The 22,718-nt window shown below is 38.8% G+C and overlaps 1 long non-coding RNA gene across 3 annotated transcripts in view; it reads left to right on the top strand.

Annotated features, from left to right (window-relative positions):
- Positions 1-22,718, top strand: part of LOC149441411 (uncharacterized) — a 648,839-nt gene that overhangs the window by 215,034 nt on the left and 411,087 nt on the right. For all 3 annotated transcript variants that reach the window (XR_016307379.1, XR_016307378.1, XR_016307382.1), the window contains one exon: positions 15,070-15,106. This is a non-coding gene — a long non-coding RNA (uncharacterized LOC149441411). The remainder of the gene's footprint in view (positions 1-15,069; positions 15,107-22,718) is intronic.

Genomic DNA, 22,718 nt, shown 5'->3' with positions numbered 1-22,718 from the left:
ACACAAATACCTGCATGATTGAGTGTCATCAAAATATTACCATCAGCATTGTTTGGACTGTAGCCTCCCTGGCGGTATTCCCGAGTGTAGCTCGGGGTAAAGTTTCAGTACCAAAAGCGGTAACCCCGAGCTACACTTGGGCTTACCATGCAGCGCTGCTTCGGGATCTGTTCTTCACTTACCTTGTCCTGCGCTCCCGCGATGCCCCTCCTGCGGTGTACCCGGCAATGTAATCCGGCGGATGCCGGCATCTGTCATCTGGGTTCCATCCTCTGTGAGCGTCAGGACGTACGGGGGACGGAACGGCGGGAAATTTGAAAATGACCAAAAGTGACATTCACTCAATACACTAAAATCACATAGTAAAACATTACTGTATCAAACCATTTCACATACATTTTGTCCCGAGTGCTTTGTCCTGTGCCCTGCCTGCATTTGTACCGTTCTTTCTGCCTGGAAACTGAGAAACGTCCATGGCGTCCAAAAAGCGTCCCTTTAGGTCAAAATCGGTTTTATACCAGCTAGAGAACAGCGATAGTAAATTAGAACCACTTGCAGAATTGAGTGATAATGATTCGTGGGGAGATTCGTCATCGGACACTGAAAACGATTTTGCGACTTTGCTCAGTGATGTGCAAACTTGGCGCTATATTTCAAATTTCAGTGTTTTTGGTTTGATTATATTATTGAATTAAATGTATTTTTATTATATTATTTTTTATGATTATTTATTAAATTATAATTTATGATTTCGTGTTTCAAATTTTATCATACCCGGGATGTTTACTAGACTCTTGTTCGGACAGATTTCAGTGAGTTATTCCTAAAAATTACAGGCCTACAATAAAAAAACTATATATTTCCATGCAAAAAAATGTACCGCTTTGAGCACAGAAATATGGACATAATCAGACCACTAGGGAGGTTAAAGAGCATTATTAAGTTTTCCACGTTGTGGTTTCACTACACTTGATGCACGTGTGGTTTTATATTATTTGCACTGAATTGATTTGTATAGGAAGATATATATGTTCTCACATGTTTTAGGCTATTATTATTAAGTTTATTGGTTATGACCAATCTGCACAAATTGTTTTGAATTATTATCACCATCACATGTTTGTGTTCACATATAATTGCCTTTGCATGAAAATCACTGGATTAATAGTTTATTTGTTATTGTCACTTATTGATATATTTGTTTGATATATTCATATATGCATACATTATTTAAAAAAAAAATTGAGCAGAAATTATAATTTGCAAAGTTTCTTGGTGATCAGTACTGCTTTGACCTGAAGAAGGGGACACTCCCCGAAAGCTTGTCCTCAAAATTGTTTGTTAGTGCAAATAAAAAAAGTATCACGGACAGTACTCAATTGTTTCTGCCGCAAATGCACTAATACGGCTACAATCACCTCAAGCAAAGTTTCTTGGATAGCATTAGAGGTTTGCTGATTACTTTGCCATCCTGTGTGGTCTGGCTATTTAAAATTTGTACGGGTATTTGCTTATGAAGAATTGTGCTTCGCTATCCTTGCAATGCATGTCGGCCATGGTAGATTCAATGACACATTTAAAGTGTTCCTCTAAGCTGTAGGCAGCCTCTATTTATTCATTGAATGCAGACTGGGAGTTATACATTCCGCAATCTGCTTGTCTAGGATTTCCCGATTTCATTCTTGTGCAGCATTTTATTTATGGGACAGACTGCTTTCCTGCCCAGCCAGCAATTGATTGTAAAAGTCTCATTTCAGGTTCCCACTGCTACCAGTGGTAATAGAATGTGGTGTCATTACATTAAGCAAGCCCCCCCCCCTCCTTGTGATAGTACAGTCCGTACTCCTCCCTATCCCCAATGCGGACTCTCAGTCTGTAGGGGATGACTTCCTTCTCATTACCAACCAGCAGGGGGGCTCATATTGCCTTGTTTTGAAGCCATGGGACATTTGTTATTCCCTGTTTACAGCCAGCAGGTGTCTTCTCTTTCTACCTTATTGCATGCTTTTTAATCAGCATGTAGGGGGTTTTAGAAATTGGAAATAATCTTAATTAAATGTTTTGTACTATAATACAAGCGGATTCTCTTTGTGAATACCAACAACAGCCCTGAAGACAAAAGGCAAAGACAAATATTTACTTGAAGAACAAAAAACATGTCCGAGGAGGCTGACAGTCAGCATGATTATTTTTTGTTCTCCCGGCAGAGATCTTTAACAGCTTTAGATAATTGCTAGGACTCCCATTGAGGAGTAATTTCCCTTCTGCAGCTTACCGTGACAGTAAACTGTTCTATATGGACGCCAGTATCAACAGCTAATTAGTAAGAAAGTGTGTTATGCTGGCCATGGGCTCAAGATTGAGGTTGGGTAGTGTGTGGAAGATCTGTCTGCTTTTTGGCTTTTCTAGATGGATTTGTGCATTTTTTTATATCGCTTTTTTTTTATAGCACCGACACGTTTTTATGGTGTTTTACAAAGGACATTTCCTTAATCCTTGGCCCTTAAATGTAACTGTATGTTACTGGGGCCTATGGGGAACTATGTTCAGGTATGCATAGCATTAGTGTTCATTAGGGCAGAATTAATTATAGTGTGCCCTCCTCCATTAATACTAAGTCAGTGATTCCATTCATTGCTCCATCACTGCCACTGCCATCTTCATTTGGAGTCTTCTATCTTTGCTGATTGGCCAGCCACAGATGATGAAACTCCTGCACGTGTGAACAGGAGTTATACTGTCCCAATTCCCAACTCATATTCCCAGTGTCTTACAGACTGTACACAGAATTGTACATGTGTGGCAGTCACTGTATAGTTAAAAAAAAATTTGGCCGCAAGAGGTTTGATGGAAGAAAATAAATACAGAATGTATTTTGCCATAAAAAATTACTTGGTAACAATTTTGAGTTTATTTCCCCTTTAGAGGTTAAGAGAACATTTCCATAAAAATTTCCTCACCCTTTTTTCCCCCAGCCAGGTAGTTGTTGACCTCCCAAAATTGCTGTACTTTTCTAAATCTTAAGTGTTATTTAAATTCCTCCGCCAGCTTCTTGATGCAGCATCCGTGCCTGCGTAGTTCAGCCCTGTAGATGTCCATCAGTTCCTATGCATCCCCCAGCCCCATAGAAGTCTGTAGGGTCAAACTGTGCAGGTATGGTGATCAGATCAAAGAAACTTGACCATGGGGACCCACATATGGGGCCAAGCTGTAAGGAAGCATTAAACCTTTAGGCTTCATGAACACAGCTGTACAGAAGGAGTACAGCAACCCACTGAGATGCACACTATCTGTATATGTCATGCAGGTGTTTTATGCAACCCCCAGCACACTACCACATCCAGCCACCTCTCAATGGGCTGTACGTGGTGCCATGTGCATATGTAGCAAGCAAATAAATAAACCTCCCAGTAATGCTAATACTAGGCTGCAGCTAATGGGAGCTCTAATGATTTGTAGTGCGACTTCAGGAGACTAACAACCAACAAGCTTACATTAAACTTGGAATGAGCAAGTGAGCAACATATGTTTTCTGTTCTCCTTTCGATAAGGGTTAGTCAAACTTGATTTATGCTATCTTTGTTCAGTCTTGTGTTTTTTATGACAATCACTGTTTAGTATCCAATATGTTAGTAATAGTAACTCTGTAACGCAAACTGATGCGCTGCCACTAGAAAAGCCAAAGTAAGTAATTATCTGTATAGTGTGATTCATTTCTGTTTGTCACATTAAACTCGGAATGAGAAAGTGAGCAACATTTGTTTTCTATTCTCCTCTTTAATACAGATACTGCTGGCTTCATCTTGGTCATGCTTAGCACTCAGATCACCAATAATTCTGTAACACATAAAGCTTAAAAGTTAAAATATATCTAAAGCCAAAACCTTTTTCTTTCATTTTGGAGAGGGCAAGGATTTGTTAAAACCCCTATCAGGCTGTTTGCCATCTATGTTCCATTAGGGAAATTTCTGTTTACTTCCTACCCTGTAGCCACAACAAATTGTAAAAGGGAAAGTCTGCAAAGTGAGGGATATCCCCCCGCAGACTGGTTTTGCTCATTGCTCATCAAAATATTTTTCCCATCTTCCTGTTGTAGCAGCAACTCAAAATTTTGGATTGTCCCTTCACATTCTTTCCCAGATAATGGTCACCAGGACATGTAGAGACATCAGTCACACTAGCAAGGACAGATGACAGCAAAAAAAACATGATGAGACTTCTAATCCTTCCCTGTGCTATCCACGACTGAAAAAAAAAAAAAATTTTGGGTTTGGACATATTTGACCTTTGTTTTCTTACACATTTAACAGTGATTTCTTCATGGGCAGGAATGATTTAGTTGGAGATCTTCCCACTGATACTTTGTTCTTCTTACAGATACATCAAAATAATATGTAACCTCAGATATTAAAATGGTATATAACATGTGAATGTAGATTGGATGTATTGAACATATGTTTGAAACAGTCTGTCAAGAACAGATATTCCTGACATCTGACTGTCAAGAGCACATGTTCATATGTCAAATACAGGTAACCAGAAATAACTTCAGGGTGAAAATTGGGTTTAGACTTGGTTTCTTGGTTTTTAATGGCTTGTTGCTCCAATAAGGTGAACTCGGACAGTATAACATCTATGCTCAATCAGTCATTTGTATGACCTCTGAAGTGCTAAAATGTTTAACCCTCTTGATCTATTAGAATGCTATCCAATCTCCAAAGCATCATTGTAATTCCAATTCTTCAAGAAACAACCTCGCTTGAACTGAAGTACCGAGAAACTCATGAATTCATGTTGATGCTATTAGAAATCTTGTGTTCTTGTAACTTCTTGCGCACTGAACTAAATTTCAAACAGTTTTAACAACCTTCCCAGCTATCTTTTGTGAATTACAGAACAACTTTCATCTGTGTAATGGAGATGAGGAGTTGGATATGTTTGTACTTCAATTCAGGGGTCAGAGCATTGGTGACAACATTGCCATTTCATAGATACAGTACAGTAAGTGGCGGTTGTCACATCAGGACAAGAAGTTCATTATTGGCATGATTACCACATTAAGCTGAAGGAAAAAAAGCCTGAAAAAAGAAAAAAAATGCAGCCAACGCATCTAAGGACTGGCATGGTGCAATAGAAACCACTTTTGCAATGGTTTAGATGCATTTTAATTACTTCTTATGGTCAAGGTAATGGGCAAGACAACATTTGAAAGTCAAGGACAGACGCCTCTCATGATAAATGACTTTATTGTGTGTAGAACAAAAGAAGCAGTTACCGTATATAAAAACCAAAGAAGTTTTCCCATAACCACATTTTTCATCCTGGCCTTCCAATATCCAAGGAAATGTATGTTAGCCGAAAAGCCAGTGACCACTCATACATAAATTTACCACACTAAAATAACCTTTTCGAATGCAAAAACCAATCAATGTACACTTATTGGGATTTTTTACCATAGAAATGTAGCACAATACATTTTGGACTAAATTTATGAAGACATTTTATTTTTTAAATTGTTTTATTGGATATGATTTATAGTGTGGGTTTCCTCAGGGTACTCCGGTTTCCTCCTGTGTTCAAAATATATACTGGTAGGGTAATTGGCTCCTGTCTAAACTGGCCCTAGTATGTGTATGTGAGTTATGGACCTTAGAGTGTAAGCTCCTTGAGGGTTAGGGACAGATGTGAATGTACAATGTATATGTAAAGTACTACGTAAATTGACGGCTCTGTGTAAGTACCTGAAATAAATAAAATAACAAATAAACATTTTGTATACCCGAGCACCAGGTTTCAAATACAGATCCCATTTGGAGAGCTTTTGCCAGGACTGTATAATCATTATCTGTCAAAATGTGTTGACACTACTCCTGAAAATGCAAAGCAAAGTGAAGCCTCCACTGAATTCATGTGTGTAGTAAATCATCTTTAAGCGGTTCTAAAGTCTAAACACTTTGTACCTTACTGCGTTCTATGCATTTAGGTAAAAAACAACCCAATTTAGTTACATAGTTAGCCTGGCTGAAAAAAGACAAAAGTCCATCCAGTTCAACCATTAAGTTATAATCCTATACCCACAGTTGATCCAGAGGAAGGCAAAAAAAAAAAAACAGCAAAGCATGATCCAATTTGCTCATGCAGGGAAATAAATCCTTCCTGATCCCCGAGACACGATCGGATATTCCCTGGATCAAATCCAGTGCCTATTCCCCACCCCCCAATCTTAAACATCTGCTTGTCTCCTCTTCCCAATCCCGCACTGTCCCAGCTGCAGCACCACTCCTTTTTTCCTGGTCTCACAGGTTCATCTGTCAAACTCCTCTGAGATGGGAGCAGGCACTATGTGTGTCTATGGATGCACACAGGCTGGCTTGGAAGCACCTACACTGGGTGCTCCCTCAGCACATGACTTGCAAAGGGAACACCTGAACGAAGGAGGAGCAGGGGACTCTTGAAGAGCAGGTTGGTGACTGCTCTGTGCAAAACCATTGGCATACCAGCAGGTAATTATAACATTGTTTGTATTTTAGATAAATAAAAAATATTCTTTACAATTACTTTAATACAAAACCACACACCCTTTTAACTGGGGAGTGCTCAGTGGGTGTGAAAATTGTACCAGGTAACCACTTGTCTACCAGAGCCATTTAAAAAAAAAAAATTTTTTTTGCACACATGTTAAAATGCACATTTTAGGCCTGAAGATTGCTTAAAACCTCCAAACAATATACATTTTCTAAAAGATGGCATTGCCATCTGGAATGTGATGTCAGCAGTTCCAGAAGAAATTGGGTTTTCACTCAAGTAACTCTCTGTAGTATTTCCCTTTGCCCGTTCCCTGGCAACTACATAAAAGGTCACATAGGAAGGTGAGGAAGGGGTGTATGAGCTGGGCCAGCACAGAGAGTAGCAATTAGGCACCTCCCAAAGGGGAGAGAGCTATGATGTGCAATTAGGAGGGCGGGAGCTGTATTATGGAGTTGACTTCTCCTAGAGTGGTCAAATTCACCAGCAAATTCAAAGGCACATTGCAAGTAAATATAAATTAATCTGTGGAGGGGCAAAACAAGGCAAGTAGGCAGTTAAAAAAAAATACAAACAGACAGGCTCTTTATTGCAGAAAGGACTTGCAATGTCTCTTTTACAATAAAATAAATGTACCTGTCTGTTTGAAATCTTCTGCATAATGTATGATATACTGCACATGCACAGCTCAGTTTGCACTTTTGGCACAGTGCCATTGTGCTGGAATGAAAGACTCCTGCTCGTGCATGGAGAATGACATTATCCCATGCTGGCCAATCAAGACAGCTGAAGACCAACTCCTGGAGGAAGCTGGGGAGACAAGGGACCTCGTGGACATCTGACTTGGGAGCAGAACTGTATTTTACTTAAGTTCCTCTTTAAAGTACTTGATTTATTTCTGTGCTTTTAACATCAATTATTTAAGTTGGTGTCTATTTAAAGAAGCAAATGTCCACATCTGTCCAAAACTGCTAAATTATTTTTAGATATTTAGCGAAGAGAAGACTCATGTCATAGACTTAAAGTTTCTCTCCTCCATTAGGCCTCAGCTGTAAATCAGGTTAATACATTTACTAAACTGATTTACCATTTCTAACGTGGTGGGCATACAAAATGAAGACACACATAACTAAGCACACACTTAATGTAACAACTGCCTGATACACATGTTAAACCTACTACATAAAGCAGAGAGTGCTTAAAGTTGGAAAGGCAGCTTCATTAGCATTGTTTTAATATGCTAGCGTGCTCATGATGCATACAAATTGGCCACATGTAGTGTCTACAAGGACAATAAAAGCTATTATTTCATTGTTGGGTGGTTAGTATATGTCACACATTCAATGCAGATCTTTACAATTACATTAAATTGAAGGTCATATGTTGATGAAGGTGTTAAATATAAGCAGGATGCCCTGCATTTATTGTACTTGAAATATGGAGATGAATGGCAATTAGGCCAAGTCTAGACAGGATGAATAATTCTAGAAGAGCCCCGAGAGGAACACTCGGGATTTGTGTTCTGTGGTGAAGATAAAATGTTTTGCTCTCGAATCAGATACATTTATGTAGATAATAAAATCAGTAATTGAAATCTAATCACCTTGTACAACGTACAATAGGACAAAACCCAGAGAGAACCTCTGAGCAAGGTTAATGCAGTAAATACTAATCTGCACTCACAAATTTAATTTTTCTTACCTAAAGCTCACTTCATTGTATTGTGCTGTTACTGGCCGATGACAGGCAGGAGCTGCAGTGGGAGCAAGAGGTATTGAGAAGCTGCCTGCCCTTACTTGTGTATGGTTCTTCCGTCGTCTTCTACAAACCCAGCAGATGTATGGAAGCGGTGTCTAAATACCTGAAGACTGGACAACCCTGAGTGTCTGCATCTCAGTGGTGTTTGGTCTTATCTGCTACAGCCATGTTTACCAGCAAAAAGAACAGATATTGTCAATCCAAAGAAGTGCTGCCTATCTGTATTGTATGATGGACAGTGGAAATTAATGCTTAAAGCGGCAGTAAAGTCCACATTTTAACTGGTACCAACAGTTAAGCCTATAATAAGGTTTACCTGTAGTTACAGTGAATATCTCCTGAACTTGCAGTGTTTAGGAGATATTCACATGGGATGCAGCCAGTGACGTTACCGGCGTAGCACTCTGAGGGGACAGTATACCCATGCCATCCCTTCAGAGCTCCATGCCGTGGCCGTCATGGCTCAGTCATTTATACGGCTGGAGCCCAGAAACCCGGAAGGAAGACCGGGTGAAGATGGGAGTCCTGTCAGCAGTGACAGCACACCGCAGGAGGGCTTCATTTTAAGGTAAGTATGCCACAATGTGCGGTGCATGATAGCACTATATATATTATTAACTTGCAGGTGGACATTTTTTTGTTTTGTTTTGTTTACGGACTTTACTACCGCTATAAAGCTGACCTTTAACCTGTAGAATTTTGCTCAAGAAGTGACGTTTTCAGAACTGTTTAATTATCTAAAGGTTAAAGACGACGACTTGCCAGTCTGTTTCAAACAGAGAATGTGAAAAAAATCTAAGTAAAATGAAACATTTTTGTCAAATCTAATGGGAACATAAAAATTTCTAATTGTTAAATTGACTTCTGGTCAAGAAAATTGTAGCTAGTCTTGCACGTGAACTTGTTAAAGTTAAAGAATAACTCCACTTTTGGTGAGAAAAAACATCTCCTTTAGGTGATCTGTGTACTGTACATTTTAAGGATTTTATCAAACTTTGTAGCAGAATCCTACCTGTTTTTTTTCACCTATGTCATTGGAAAACTAATTTTTGAATGGGAGTGTCTGCGTTCATTCTAAACAGCTTGTTCACTTTCAGTGAAAGTTGCAGTGTCTGCATTCTTATAGAAGTAATTAACTATTACAGAGTATGTCACCAAAAATATAATTCCTATTGCAGGGGGTGCCTAAAATATTTAATTCATTGAGAAGATGTAAAGGAATCTCTGAATGGTGCCCATGTCCAGAGTCCAACCTCCTGTGCTCACGATGCAGTGGGCAGCCATTCAGTGTGGAACCAGGAAGCAAGTGGAGATCACTGTAGTAGGGGTGTCTACTACAGTGATTTCCAGCTTACAGGGGGGGTCTAGGTATGGTATATGCATAGTTACATTGGTCCAAGCTGGACCAATGTACCTATGTAAAATTATCTATAACTGGAGTTCTTGTATAATTGTTCCTTGGCAGCGCATTGGCATGCAGCACAACTAAATGGTTCCTAATGTTGTTCTATACTATCCTCCCTTTATTGCAACAACTCCAACAGGCTTATTTTAAAAATAGCTAAAAGAGAAAAGCATAACAATTAATCAGAATATACTTTAATGAAGCCTTATCAGCATGGATCATAATCGGCTGCTATAGGATAAAGAGTCCTTTTCAAGTTTTTGTTTTGAATGCCACCTTTACAGGCGGTTAAAACATTGTTGGTGCCAGGCTTTAATCATGGCATCAAACAGCCACAGCTTAAGGAACCCTGGTTAAAACTGGCTGCTTTAGTTACTGCACACTGCAGTTAGCATGTTGCTTCATGTACTGTTGTAACCCAGATGAACTCAACTCAGAATAAAAATCATAAGCACAATGCAGTCTGAATCATTATATCAATAAAAAAGGAGGATGAAACATTATTTGCCATTAGTTGTCAATTATGTTTTTCTTTCATTCACTAAAAAAAAGTCTAAATAGCCACGTTGGGTAACAAGCTCACATTTGTGCACATTTTCTCCATGTTTGATTAATCAGTCCTAAAGAGTGAATATTTTTAGCAAGTGGTATTCTGATTAAAATAGCAAGCATTTTTGAGAAATCCCAGTAGACTGCATAAAGATGAATGTTTAAGTTTAGATGATGACAGACCATTTTCTATTTTTGGATTAGTTTTCCATTTGCAGTTTAATTAGACCAAGGTTTCATTTGGACGTCTTCTACATGGCATTGCTAATAACAGTGATATCTAATAAAATAAATGGATGCTTCAGGTTTTTTCTGTAGCCTTTTCTTGATTTAAAATATAGGGATTTATATATACTGTAAATGAGAAAACTGTTATTTCCTCCCTTTTTTGGTGTACTTTGCTTGCTCATTCACCTGCATTATAAAACTCATTTAACAGCATTTGTCTGTTTGCCCTGGTGTTTTTGCCATACCTTGTGCCTAAATTTTGCCATTTTTGGTAAACACAGTGGACTTACAAAATGTAAAACCAATGTGTGTTTTTTTTAGTGGTTTTTAAGGGTGCAGTGGACTTGAAAGGGTTTTAGAAGCTCCTTTTAAAACTATCCTAAACCTGTTCTTGTGTAAAAAAAATAGCCCCTCATTAGCTGCATATTTTTCAAAAGAAAGAAATCAGAAAAAAAGTAAAATAAAAATACTAATTAAAATAAGGTAAACTATCCTAAACATGCCCTCCCCAAACAAAACAAATTCTCACATACTCATAAAAAATTGGTCAAATTGTAATTTTTTAAATTAGTTCCCAATGGCAAGCTGACTGTGCTTCAAAAAATGGAAAATATGCACAACGTTTTATATGCCATGTGTCGAATGGTGTACGGGAGAGCTATTCTTTGTAGAAAAATGGGGGGTTTGTTTGACCTTTCACCAAACTGCAAAGAGGCTGGGTCTGGCTCACTCACTTTCATCCCTGAAAAGAAGGGGGGCAAGCGCCACCTAAGTGTAATATTAAAAGATGCGGTTTATTAACAAATGGTTAAAAACACTCACAGGAGAAAAAATGATAAGGGTTCATTTGTTGTACATAGTCCACCACTCCTCTCCATCCCGCAGGTACCATCTAGCATATTCACACAGCTGTAGATGGTGTAGATGGTGTAGAGATGGCTTTGGAACTCAGGCTGAGAACTGAAAGTTCACGCCAAACCAGCGTGGAATACATGGAGGATGTGACGTCACCAGAAGTGGAAGAGAGTTGGAGACACATCAGACATTCAGGTTATGTGCTCGGAGTCTCTAGCTCCTTCTATAGGCTGATTTGGTGTGGATTCACATAAATAGATGGAAAACCACATTGTTATTTTAAATAAATATTGTTCAGATGTCCCAATGCTCATGCCACTGAGCTTTGCTCCCTGAGGAGATACTCTAAATAAACATTTAAAAATATTACTATGATTATTTTTTTGTTAATGCATAATTAAACATATGCCTTGTGCTGTGTGCCTGCCATGGTCCTATAAGTTGCAGAAAGTCACCCCAACATGCCTGCTCTGCACTGATGTGGTGCACTTTGTCAGAAACATGGTGCCATGTTTGTTTTTGCCTGTGCCAAATGAATGACCTGCCTCGACACAACACACATTACCATGCAACAGAACATATTTGTTAAAACACTGCAGCGCAGTGCAAAAATGTGAATGGGCCCTTTATGTTTGTTTTGCACTTGCATTGCACCTGGGATTCACAAAGACTTTCCTTGTATGACAGTTGCAGATATTAAAAATACTGGAAGGGTATCACCAACAGATTTAAAATGTAATTTTTCTAAGTTCTGTCTAAGCATCAGATCAAAATTAAGTCAGATGATTCCTAAGGTAGCTTTTGCAACATTTGTGAGTTCTGTCTAATAAGTGCACAAGGGAAATGGCTTATCATCCAAGAGTTGTCCTTACAGAGTGAACAAGGACTTGAAGGATAAAGTACAAAGCATTGACACTGCGACACTATATTAACAGTTTCCTTATTCTACATTCCTTTCCATTCTCTAATTGAAACTTAATAAGTCTGCATTACTCTGCTCTCACCCCAGTCCCATTTTGCTGTTTAAAAGGTTGCAGGGACTAAATCTAACAATACACTGATTGAAATTCAACTGACTCAACAGGGACCGGCCATTTTTCGACCAGTGTGTGGTCATCTCCACTCTACAGAAGTTGGCTTTTTAATTGATCTATATGTCAAAGGAATACATTGGAAAACTTTTCTTGATTAGCAGCTGCATCTAATCAGCTGTGTGTCCCACTGTCAGAGTACAATGTCTTGCCTTGTTTATGTGGATGGAGGACTCTGTTAGTGTATGACCAGCTTTAGTCACAGCCAGAACAGATTTCTCAACTGCATACCTGATGGTACTTGAACCAAATAACTAGAGATGTAGTAACCAGCTGAATGGTGTCACCATTGCTTGTTGACTGGGACCTCACACTGCCCAGAATATTACGACTTGATGATGTCACAATAAGGGGTTGTGTCAAAGGCCTTTTGTTTGCTTCAGTCGTTACATTCCCATTAAAGTCTATAAAAGTGAACAACTTGCTTTGAGCAAGTCATCTGCAGGTCAGAATGCGGTCAATTGCAGGCCAAACTTGGTAAGTTTGACCTGCACATGGACTTTGGGCTTGTACAGGTGACAACAGACTATCTATAAATAAGTCTGAGACCACTCAGATTTATTGACAGGTAGTCAATGAATTCTGAATTATCTCAGAAGTGTCTGAAATTGTTGTCAAACTGATGCCACATATACATGTCCAAAGCCCATTGATACAGACCCTAAAACTTGATTGTGTGAAGCATTGGTGTGCTGGTGACACACTGCTCCTGCTTGAGTCACAAAGGCACCAGGAATGTTTAGGCAAATTTAGAGTATTCAAAAAATTCTGTACTAAAGCGAAAATAGTTTGTTCTGGTATCGAACAAGAAAACTTTTTGTACTTGTTCTGATAATTTTGCATGAACTGTTGTCATCGGGTCTCGAAAGCTGTGTACTAATAATCAGATTATCAGAGGATCACTTCTAAAGCAGACTTTTTTTTGTCCTCATAATATTTCCTTATCATGTATACTAGGCTTTACTTTTTGTACTGGGTTTGAATTAAACCTTGAATTTTATCTAACTTTTTTCTCCCAGTTCCTCCCAGTTCCCACACCGCTTGCAACATGGAGGCTCTTGTTGGCCCTTTTTGGAGGACAATAAAGATTGTCTCTGGTTGTTAGGGGTGCAGACTTCAGCAGACTTTGGTGATTGCATAGCACCAGGGTAACTTTAAACAAGTGTCTTTTCCCTGTGAAAGGACAGTGCGCTGATGACAGGTATACCCTCACTTTCTATGCCAGTATTCACTGTTTTTAAAGAAAAGATTAGGGGACTCTAATCAATGGAACCATAGACAACAATGGAAACCAAGAAGGGGTTCTCACTCTTCTCCAAATGAATAGTAAAAATTTGGCTTGAGTTTAATTTTTACAACCTAGCAGTTCTCTTTCAATTAACATCACTGCCTTTGTTTGTAGACCTGTTTAAAATGGTGGTCAGAAGAGCTTTACATTTATCAGAACAGTGACCAGAAACCACACTGAGCATGCAGACTTGAGAGGCGGAGTAAGAAGGATGACTCCTCAGTATCACACACCTTCCATGCCAAATCAGATGTCTAGGTGGGGTTTATTTTCTAAAGCTGGAGAGTGCAAAATCAGACTCACTTTTGCATAGAAACCAATCAGCTTCCGGATTTTATTAGCAAAGCTTAATTGAACAAGCTGAGGTTAGAAGTTGATTGGTGTCTATGCAGAAGTGAGCCTGATTTTGCACCCTCCAGCTTTAATAAAAGTAAGTGTGCGTTTGGCCTAGACCTGACCTGTTCTTGCAAATTTATCTACCAGTGATGCCTACTTCAGAAGGCTGACTGAGATTTAAAAAAAGATATGTAAATCAGTTGTGTAATATATATCTGCTTACCTACAGATCAGCTTTGAGAATGTTTTTTTGTAAAGTGGCATTAAACCGACATCATAAAAAAACTATCAATAAATGCTGTATTAAATGCTTTTCATACTCACTCATTCATTCTCTATGCTGCCAAAAACCTGGTTGATCCTGCTGTTATCTGTCTTCCCCTCCTGTCCATGTCCCCAATGCAGTTGAGTATTTTGCAGAGCAGTTTTTGTAGCTAGTGCACATGCTAAGTTTTCAGTGGTTTCTATGTCAAGCATTTCCTCCCTATCACATGTGACAGCACGCTCCTTCCCTCCTCTTCCATGCTCACTAACCGGATAAACACAATGAGGGTGGGATATGACATCTTGATTGATGGAAACTTCACCTCACTGTTATTCTAAGACACAGGCAGGAAGGGCATGATATCCACCCATATCATGTTATTCCCAAAATTAATAAAGATTTGATTTCAAATATATATTTGTATGACAATTAAAAACAGTTTTTTTACTCCAGTTTTTATTCCAAAGGCTTTTTGTTAATGTGACTAGAAGCTCCTTCTGCTCATGTTTCCCTGCAGACAGGCTGGAAAAGAGCTGAGTAATGTGACATCTGTTTTTCATTTAGGAAAAAGATACTTAGATTTTTTAAAAAAATTTAAATAATTACAGTGCCATCATCCACATTTAGAATGAGAGCGGACAATGTAAATGAAACACTGTGTGTGTAGTATCACTTTAAGTTAATAATTTATTTTAAACCCTTGTATGTTAATGCCCTAAAATGAAGCTACGGTACATTCTGGAAATTAAATCTTATGTGTTTGTTGTAGGTTGGAATGCAAGCAACAGAAGGAAACATTCAAGCTGGTAAGTAGCTTCTTGGTATTACAAAAAACATGACTCCAAAACTTTGCTTTGAATAAACTTGTGAAGTTATGTAATGTTATTAGTGAAGCTTTTTGCAGTATATTTGAAGTATGGTATATGGCGCCTGTGTCTTTTGTGGTGGAATGGAACATTAAATGCCAGACACGAAAATTTGACTTTCTTTGGGGATTTAAAACATTTTATGATGTTTTCATTGTAATATAAATTGTATTTTTGTTGCACAGCTGTTACTTCAAATGTTCTAACATTTGTCAAGGAAAATGAATCTAGATGTTGAATTTTTGCATAAATGTGTTTATATCTCTGGTACATTGGAAATGATTAATAGGCAGTGAAGCAACATAATGCAGAACTGTTGCTGATAGTAACTAGTCAAATTTGCTGTTGCTGCATAGGTTGCTATACACTTCTATTTTACTGGTTTTTAAAAATGAGCTCCAGTGTTATCATATTAGAAGTAGCCGTCTAAAGGACTGAATATAGCTTGCTTATTGTTCAGAATATAAAAAAAAAATCCAAAGGTTTCCCACATTACATTGGAATTCCTTTCTTTCTTTCTTTTTTTCTTTTTTAGATTAAGGATGGGAAAGGATTTAATTGGTGTTGGTGTTCCCTAGGGGGACCTGTCAGAGGTTGTAATCCTCCAATAAAAGATAATTTTAAGTGTAACTAAATCTAAAACTAATTTTTCAAAATTTTTGGACAGAATGGCAAAGGGTTTAGAACATCAGTAATGTTTTTATTGCACTCTGTATACTTGCTAGGGAAGATCCACCCTATCTATATGATCTGATGATCATTATCCCTGGGACTGAAAGTGAGAGACGATCCAAAATTTAAATTGTCACCAAAACAGGAATAGAAGGATAACTTCTGTTGAGGGCACTTGTTCAGATGAGAGCTGCCTGAGGCTCTCCCTTCCTTTGGAGAGATGTCCTCTTGGTTCCCCTTGTATCTGCAGGACAGGAAGTGAATGGAAATCTCCCCATTGAGACAGAGATGGCAGAAGAAATCCTCACAGGGGTTGACCCTTCTGATGATGGTAGGCACAAGTCTGAATAAGAGAATGTGGGTTGAGCAAGTTCTAGACTTCTAGGGTGTATTTATTTATTTCAGAGTCTTGTTTTTATTTTAGTATACCATTTAAACCTAAACTCTACGCAAACAGCTAAATACAGTTGAAAATAATAATAATCATCTTAATATATATATATATATATATATATATATATATATACATATAAAATGTTGCCTGTTTCATCTGCTTAAAGCAGAGCTCCACCCAAAAGGGGAAGTTCTGCCCCCTGTTCCCCATTAAAGATTGTCACCTTTGGGGAGTGGGGGGGGGGTGGTACCCGAATTTGACAGGTACCCGCTCCCACTTCAGCTGTGATTGCCTAAGGCTATCGAAAGCGGATGTTGTCCTCCCCCCTCCCTCCCTGTAGTCTTCTGGGAAACGTGACAGGTCCCGGAAGACTACAAGGCCATTCACAAAGTGCAGCACTTCTCGTGCATGTGCAGTGCAGTAGGCACCCGGCTGTTAAGCCGCAAGCTGTCACAGCCAGATGCCCACACTGAAGATGCCGGCGCCGGGGAAAGAAGACGGCTGGTGAAACCATCCATGGTGAGGACACCGCTGAACTGAGGGACAGGTAAGTGTTTGTATTTTAAAAGTCAGTTTTTGTAGCTGCTGACTTATAATTTTTTTTTTTTCAACTAGAACTCTGATTTAAGTAATTCTGTCCAGCCAGTCTTATGGTCTGGACACCTTTGCCCAACAGCATAGTCAGGTTGGTGACCTAATTTTTTTCTCATGTAGTTAAAGCAAATCTATAGATTTGCTGACCTCTCTTTTGGCAAATGTTAGTGTCTTGGTTGTTTTGCAGACCGTCTGGCTGCAGTACTTTGAGCCATAAACCCAATTAGGGTCTATTCACACTAGTGGGCAAATGTTATGTTTTATATGTAGCACACCTGGCAGGGTGTGTTGTATAGGGGCAGTATGATGCATTGTTAACCCATATTATACTGTTTACTCTTTTTCTTTTCTAACTTTATTGAAATGTGATAAAATGACATTTCATTCAATTTTATGCAGTAAAGCACTTTGCAATGTTGTGTAGTATGTTGCAGCACGCTGCACAAAAATGTATCCTGTCCTATGTTTTTCAACACACACCAATGCAGCGAATTGGTGTGAACTGAAACAACAGGACATAAACTATTATTATTATACAGGATTTATATAGCGCCAACAGTTTGCTCAGCATTTTACAATATAACGGGAGACAATACAGTAACAATACAGTTCAATACAAGAGGGATAGGAGGGCCCTGCTCCTGGGAGCTTACAATCTAGGAGGGAGGGGCTAGTGGTACAAAAGGTAGTAACTGTGGGGGATGGACTGGTTGGAAGAGTAGAAGATTCCATTATTACCTGAGGGCAGGATAGGCTTCCCTGAAGAGATAGGTTTTCAGAGATCGCCTAAAAGTGAGCAGAGTAGGCGATAGTCTGATAAATTGGGGTAGAGAGTTCCAGAGGATGGGGGAAGCTCTGGAGAAGTCCTGGAGACGAGCATGGGAGGAGGAAACAAAGGAGCTAGAGAGTAAGAGGTCTTGCGAGGAGCGGAGAGTACGGTTTGGGTGATATTTAGAGACAAGATCGGTGATGTAATTTGGGCAGAGTTATAAATGGCTTTATATGTTATTGTTAATGTTTTGAATTTTATCCGTTGGGCAATGGGAAGCCAGTTGAGGGATTGGCAGAGAGGGGTGGATCAACTAGTTTGCCTTGTCTTTGTGTTGGGTAATGCTTGCCAACTCAGCCCTATATAGCATAACATAGCATAGCATAGCATATGGTGGGAATGGGACCTACTGTACCTCTTAGTGTGAGTACTAGTGTACAGGACATTTTATGAAGCTAATATAAGAAAATAATTCTGGTATTTATATGTACTGTATTTAGAAAATTTTTTCCTATGTTCACCTGGAGTTCATCTTTAATATTTGCATGCTACTTTGACATTTTGCACTTTGAATCTTTTTTCTTATTGCCCGTGAAGCACATGTTCTTTGGCTCCAGGCTTGCTTGGAGACATGGGTGTGCTAAGGGCAAAGACCTGTCAGATTTGATTAGTATATTTTGGATTTGTGAATGGAAAGCAACGTTGTGTTTTCAGCTATTCAGGTCCTGTTGTGAATAAAGTCTCACATGCAGTGTGACAATGAAGTCACTCTGGTGTACATTGCAACATTAATCTTTCTATCTAACTCTTGGCCTTTGTGAGAGCCAATAGATATGAATACAGGCTACACTACCATCTGGCACTATCACTGGTAGTGGTCCCTGGTTATAGTGGGCCTGCCAATGTTGGAACCAAATTTGAGAGTTGCTTATTAATGGGGACTTGTACTGTGCAAGCTGGGGCAAATGACTAGTCACTATTGCCTTTATCTGATCTTTCCCCCATTACTGACTACAATTTCTTGTTCTGCATAGGGTCTCTGTGTGGAGGCAACCATCTTGGTCAAGGCAGGGGTTTGCTTCCTCCTGTTAGAGTTCTTCCCTGATAATTGGTGCTCTGATTATTGGTGGAATAAAGATCAAGATGCAGTAGAGGTGAAGAAAGCACAAATCTACAGAATTAATTGATGCTCAAAGTCATGGTCACTAGTTGTCCTTCTGCATCCAAGTCTTTGAAAACTTTAAATTGCTAAAATGATAATAATGCTTCAGTCACAGGGGGTTCAGCACTCCATCCCACATACCAAAATGTGCCATGTGCAAAGTATACCAAATGCAAAGATTGGAGGTCGAATTGCAGTTGTTTAAGCTTTAATAATAAAACCTGGAAGCTGATTGGTTATTATGCAGAGCTGCACCAGATTGTGCACTTTCCAGTTGTAGCAAATGACCCATTTGTCTCTACCCTCAGCCTAAGTAACTATTCAGAAGGGTCAACACCATAAAAAATTTTGGAAAGGAGTGCCAAAATTGATATTTTTTATCTATCTGGTATCAACTTATCTGTCTGGTTATTACAATGTAGCTACAGAAAACTATTTTATATAAATAATTAATTATGAAGTCATCATGTACCTTGCTAGAGAATCCTGTGTAAATAGGTTATATGTGAAAATTAAAGTTGCTTTTCATTTATTTTTAGTTTGTTGGTCAGTTGAGGTGCTGTTAATTAGATATCATATTTATAGAATGTATAACAATCACATCCATATCTAATTTCTAAATATAACTATAATATCTTCTATGCATCGTCCACATGAATTTAATACTAACAGTAGCAATGGGGTAGATTTACTAAAACTGGTGCCCTCAGAATCTGATGCAGTTGTGCATGGCAACTAACCAGCTTCTCACTTTAGCTTGTTCACTTAAGCTTTGACAATAAAACCTGGAAGCTGATTGCTTTCTATGCAGAGCTGCACCTGATTTTGCACTCTCAAATTTTAGTAAATCAACTCTAATAATCCCGTGAACTGCATTTAAAGCTGTTAACATTGATTGATAAAAACACTATTTAATTTGTTTATGGATACAATAACAATGTATTTTGTATATACAGCTGTACAAAGTACCTTAAAGCTAAACTCCAGGATAAGCAAACATTGTCTGAATACAAGGCACGTGTATTCGTCCTTGAATCTTGGTGTGCTTTGTGTATTTCTTCCAGATCTGTGCAGTAATCCAGTGTGAAACTTTCCCTCTGTGCAGGAGCTTCCTGTAATAAAGACCGGTCACAGCTGCTCTCTCCTTGTGCAGGGTGACTGGTCTTGTTTCACTCCCTTCTGTAGTTACAGGGCCCCTCCCACAGCTCTATTCGCTGCACAGACAATGTACAGCACAGTGATGATGTCACTGCTACATTTACAAGGTAATATCCGGGTTTGTAAAGGTATATCCCCACGTGGAAGAAAAATATATTTTAAATATATTTTAAAATTATTCTTCCCAAATATATTGACATATATTTGAAATACTACAATTTTGGCCGTATTCCATATATTTAAAAAATATATTTCAAAATATATATAAAGCGTATGTTGAGATGCATTTTTTATATACTAAAAATATATGAAGAATATTTTTAAAAATACATTTTCAAATATATGTCTTTGAAAATATATTTAATCTACATTTTTGGAATGCATTTAAAAGCAGTTGAAATTAATTTTTGATATGTTAAAAAAAAGCTGAAGAATATATTTAAAAAAAATATATTTTTAAATATATCGCTTTAGAAAATATATATACATTTACATTTTTTAGAATACATGTTAAAATATATTAACATATGCCAATATACTGTAAATATATGTCACATATATCATTTTTTTTCTAAATATATTGGAAATATATTTCTCTTCCATGTGGGTCAGAGAGTGTATGATTGAGAACATGGATTGCATGGGGCTCTCAGGGAGTGTATGATGGAGAACACTTTGTGACTATTGAGATATACAGTATATTTAAATGAATATTTTTGTGCCCAGACTTCAGCCTTAAATAGACACTGTCAGCTAGCCTATGCAGGGCAAAGTAACAGCGTCTCTGCAAACAGCACCCCCCCATCTCCACACTGACCCCCTTAAAATCACTTTGCCAGCACTCCCTCGTGTCTCCTTCCTCTGTCACAGGCAGCACAGAGCTGTTAGATCTAAATGATGATACAGTATTTTGCCATTTTAAATCTGAGCAAAGCTTTTAGCATTTGATTTGTTATTATTCCCTTACTTGAGCAACATGGCTTTATATGTTTTCTTCCCCGCAATAAACATATACAATCACTTGTCAACTCCCTGTGAAAGTACAGCTGCCACTGTACAAAAACTATATAAGAAAGAGTCCCACATTTCTTAATATCAATAAAGGTAATACACCCGCCTGAAGGTCTAACACCCCCCCCCCCCCAATCAATTACTACTGGATAGAAAACAAAAGAACATGAATGAATATTAATGTATCTAAAAATAAATATAAAAAACAGTAATTCTCTGACAGACCCTCTAACACATACAGTATCTAATTAGAACTAGCAATAAAAATTCATGCATAAGTAGTGTAAAGAATAATTCACTAAAACATGAATAAAAAGTGCAAACATCCAAAGTGCACATATGCATGAACAAATACAAAAGATCCACAAACACCCAGCCGATCTTCTAATCCAAACATGTGCAAATTCCTAGTAATCGACAATCTAATGTGGCAAAAAAAATTAAAAAGTATTCCACTATTCACCAAACCACTGACACTGTACTTCCAGCTTGCCCACGCACCACTGCACAGTGGTTGTATCTCCACCCCTCAAGTGCACATTCTCTTCCTTTGCCAGTGATGGAAGGCAAAAAGTGGAATCTGCCCCCTGGAGAGACAAGCAGAAATGGGGAATTTATAGAAGTTTTCACCCTTCCCATCGGAGTTCCACTCACTCTGTAAAAAATTAAAAGTCAGCAGCTGCAAAAACTGTAGCTGCTGACTTTTAAAAAACAGCCACTCACCTGTCCCACGATCCCGCGTTGCACCCCGTCGCAGCCCGTTTTACTGGCCTTCTTGTATTCTAGGCGCCGGCATCTTCAGTGTGGGCACCCGGCTGTGACAGAATGCGGCTTCACAGCCCGGTGCCCACTGCGCAAGTAGCGCTGCACTTCCTAAATGGCCCTGTTGTCTTCTGGGACCTGTCATGTGTCCCACAAGACTTCGGGGAGGGAGGGTAGGAGGACAACTTCCGTTTCCAATCGCCTAGGCGATCGCAGCGGAAGTTGGAGCGGGTACTTGTCAAATTCGGGTACCTCTTCCCCCCCCCCCCCACTTCCCAAAGGTGCCAATCCTTAATGGGGAGTGGGGGACCAATCTTTAAAGCGGAACTTCCCCTTTTGGGTGGAACTCCGCTTTAAGTTTATCAGCACAAGGGACAGTACATTCAATGTGAAATGTCACTTATGCTGCTGACTGGTCTGTTAGTCCTCTGCTGCTCCCCATATACACCCGCAGACATAATCTTCAAGTACTGCAGGGGTTAATATGAGTGCTGGACCTGTGGCAGGTCCTCATTAAGGGAGTTGGCTATGCCCACCTCTTCCACCGCTCTCATCCATTCATAGAATTGTACTATAGATTCTTCCAGCAATAGAATGCAATCTCTGAATGGAGGACAGTGGGATAAATGAAAGTCCACCTCCTCCATTCTTAGCATGTTTTTCATCCATGGAAGCTATAGTAGCGCTTCTATGACAGGGCAGGCATAGTTGGGACTCACAATGAGTTCCTATCACAAGTCCAGCACTAGTATTAACCAAAAGATTACAGCTGTGGGATATGGGTGGATGACTTCAGATTTCTACTACCAGACCAGCCAGCAGCACAAGGGACACTTCAAATTAAATGTAAGTACCATGTCTTGTACCGATTTTTAAAAGTTTTTATTTATTAAACCTTCACTGTATTTGTACTTATAAATGACACCTTGCAGGTATTACTTGTACCTCAGTTGTAGTTATAATCATTTTAAGCTGCAAGAACTGTAGTTAAAGCTTGGCGGTAACAGATCTATTCCTAAGTGTGGCATGT

Source organism: Staurois parvus, unplaced genomic scaffold, assembly GCF_062004578.1.
Source record: "Staurois parvus isolate SC_StPar_1 unplaced genomic scaffold, SC_StPar_1.0 ptg000988l, whole genome shotgun sequence".
NCBI classification, from domain to species: Eukaryota; Metazoa; Chordata; class Amphibia; order Anura; family Ranidae; genus Staurois; species Staurois parvus.
The sequence above is the reverse complement of the archived record's forward strand: the minus strand, read 5'-3'. Positions and strand labels throughout refer to the sequence as shown.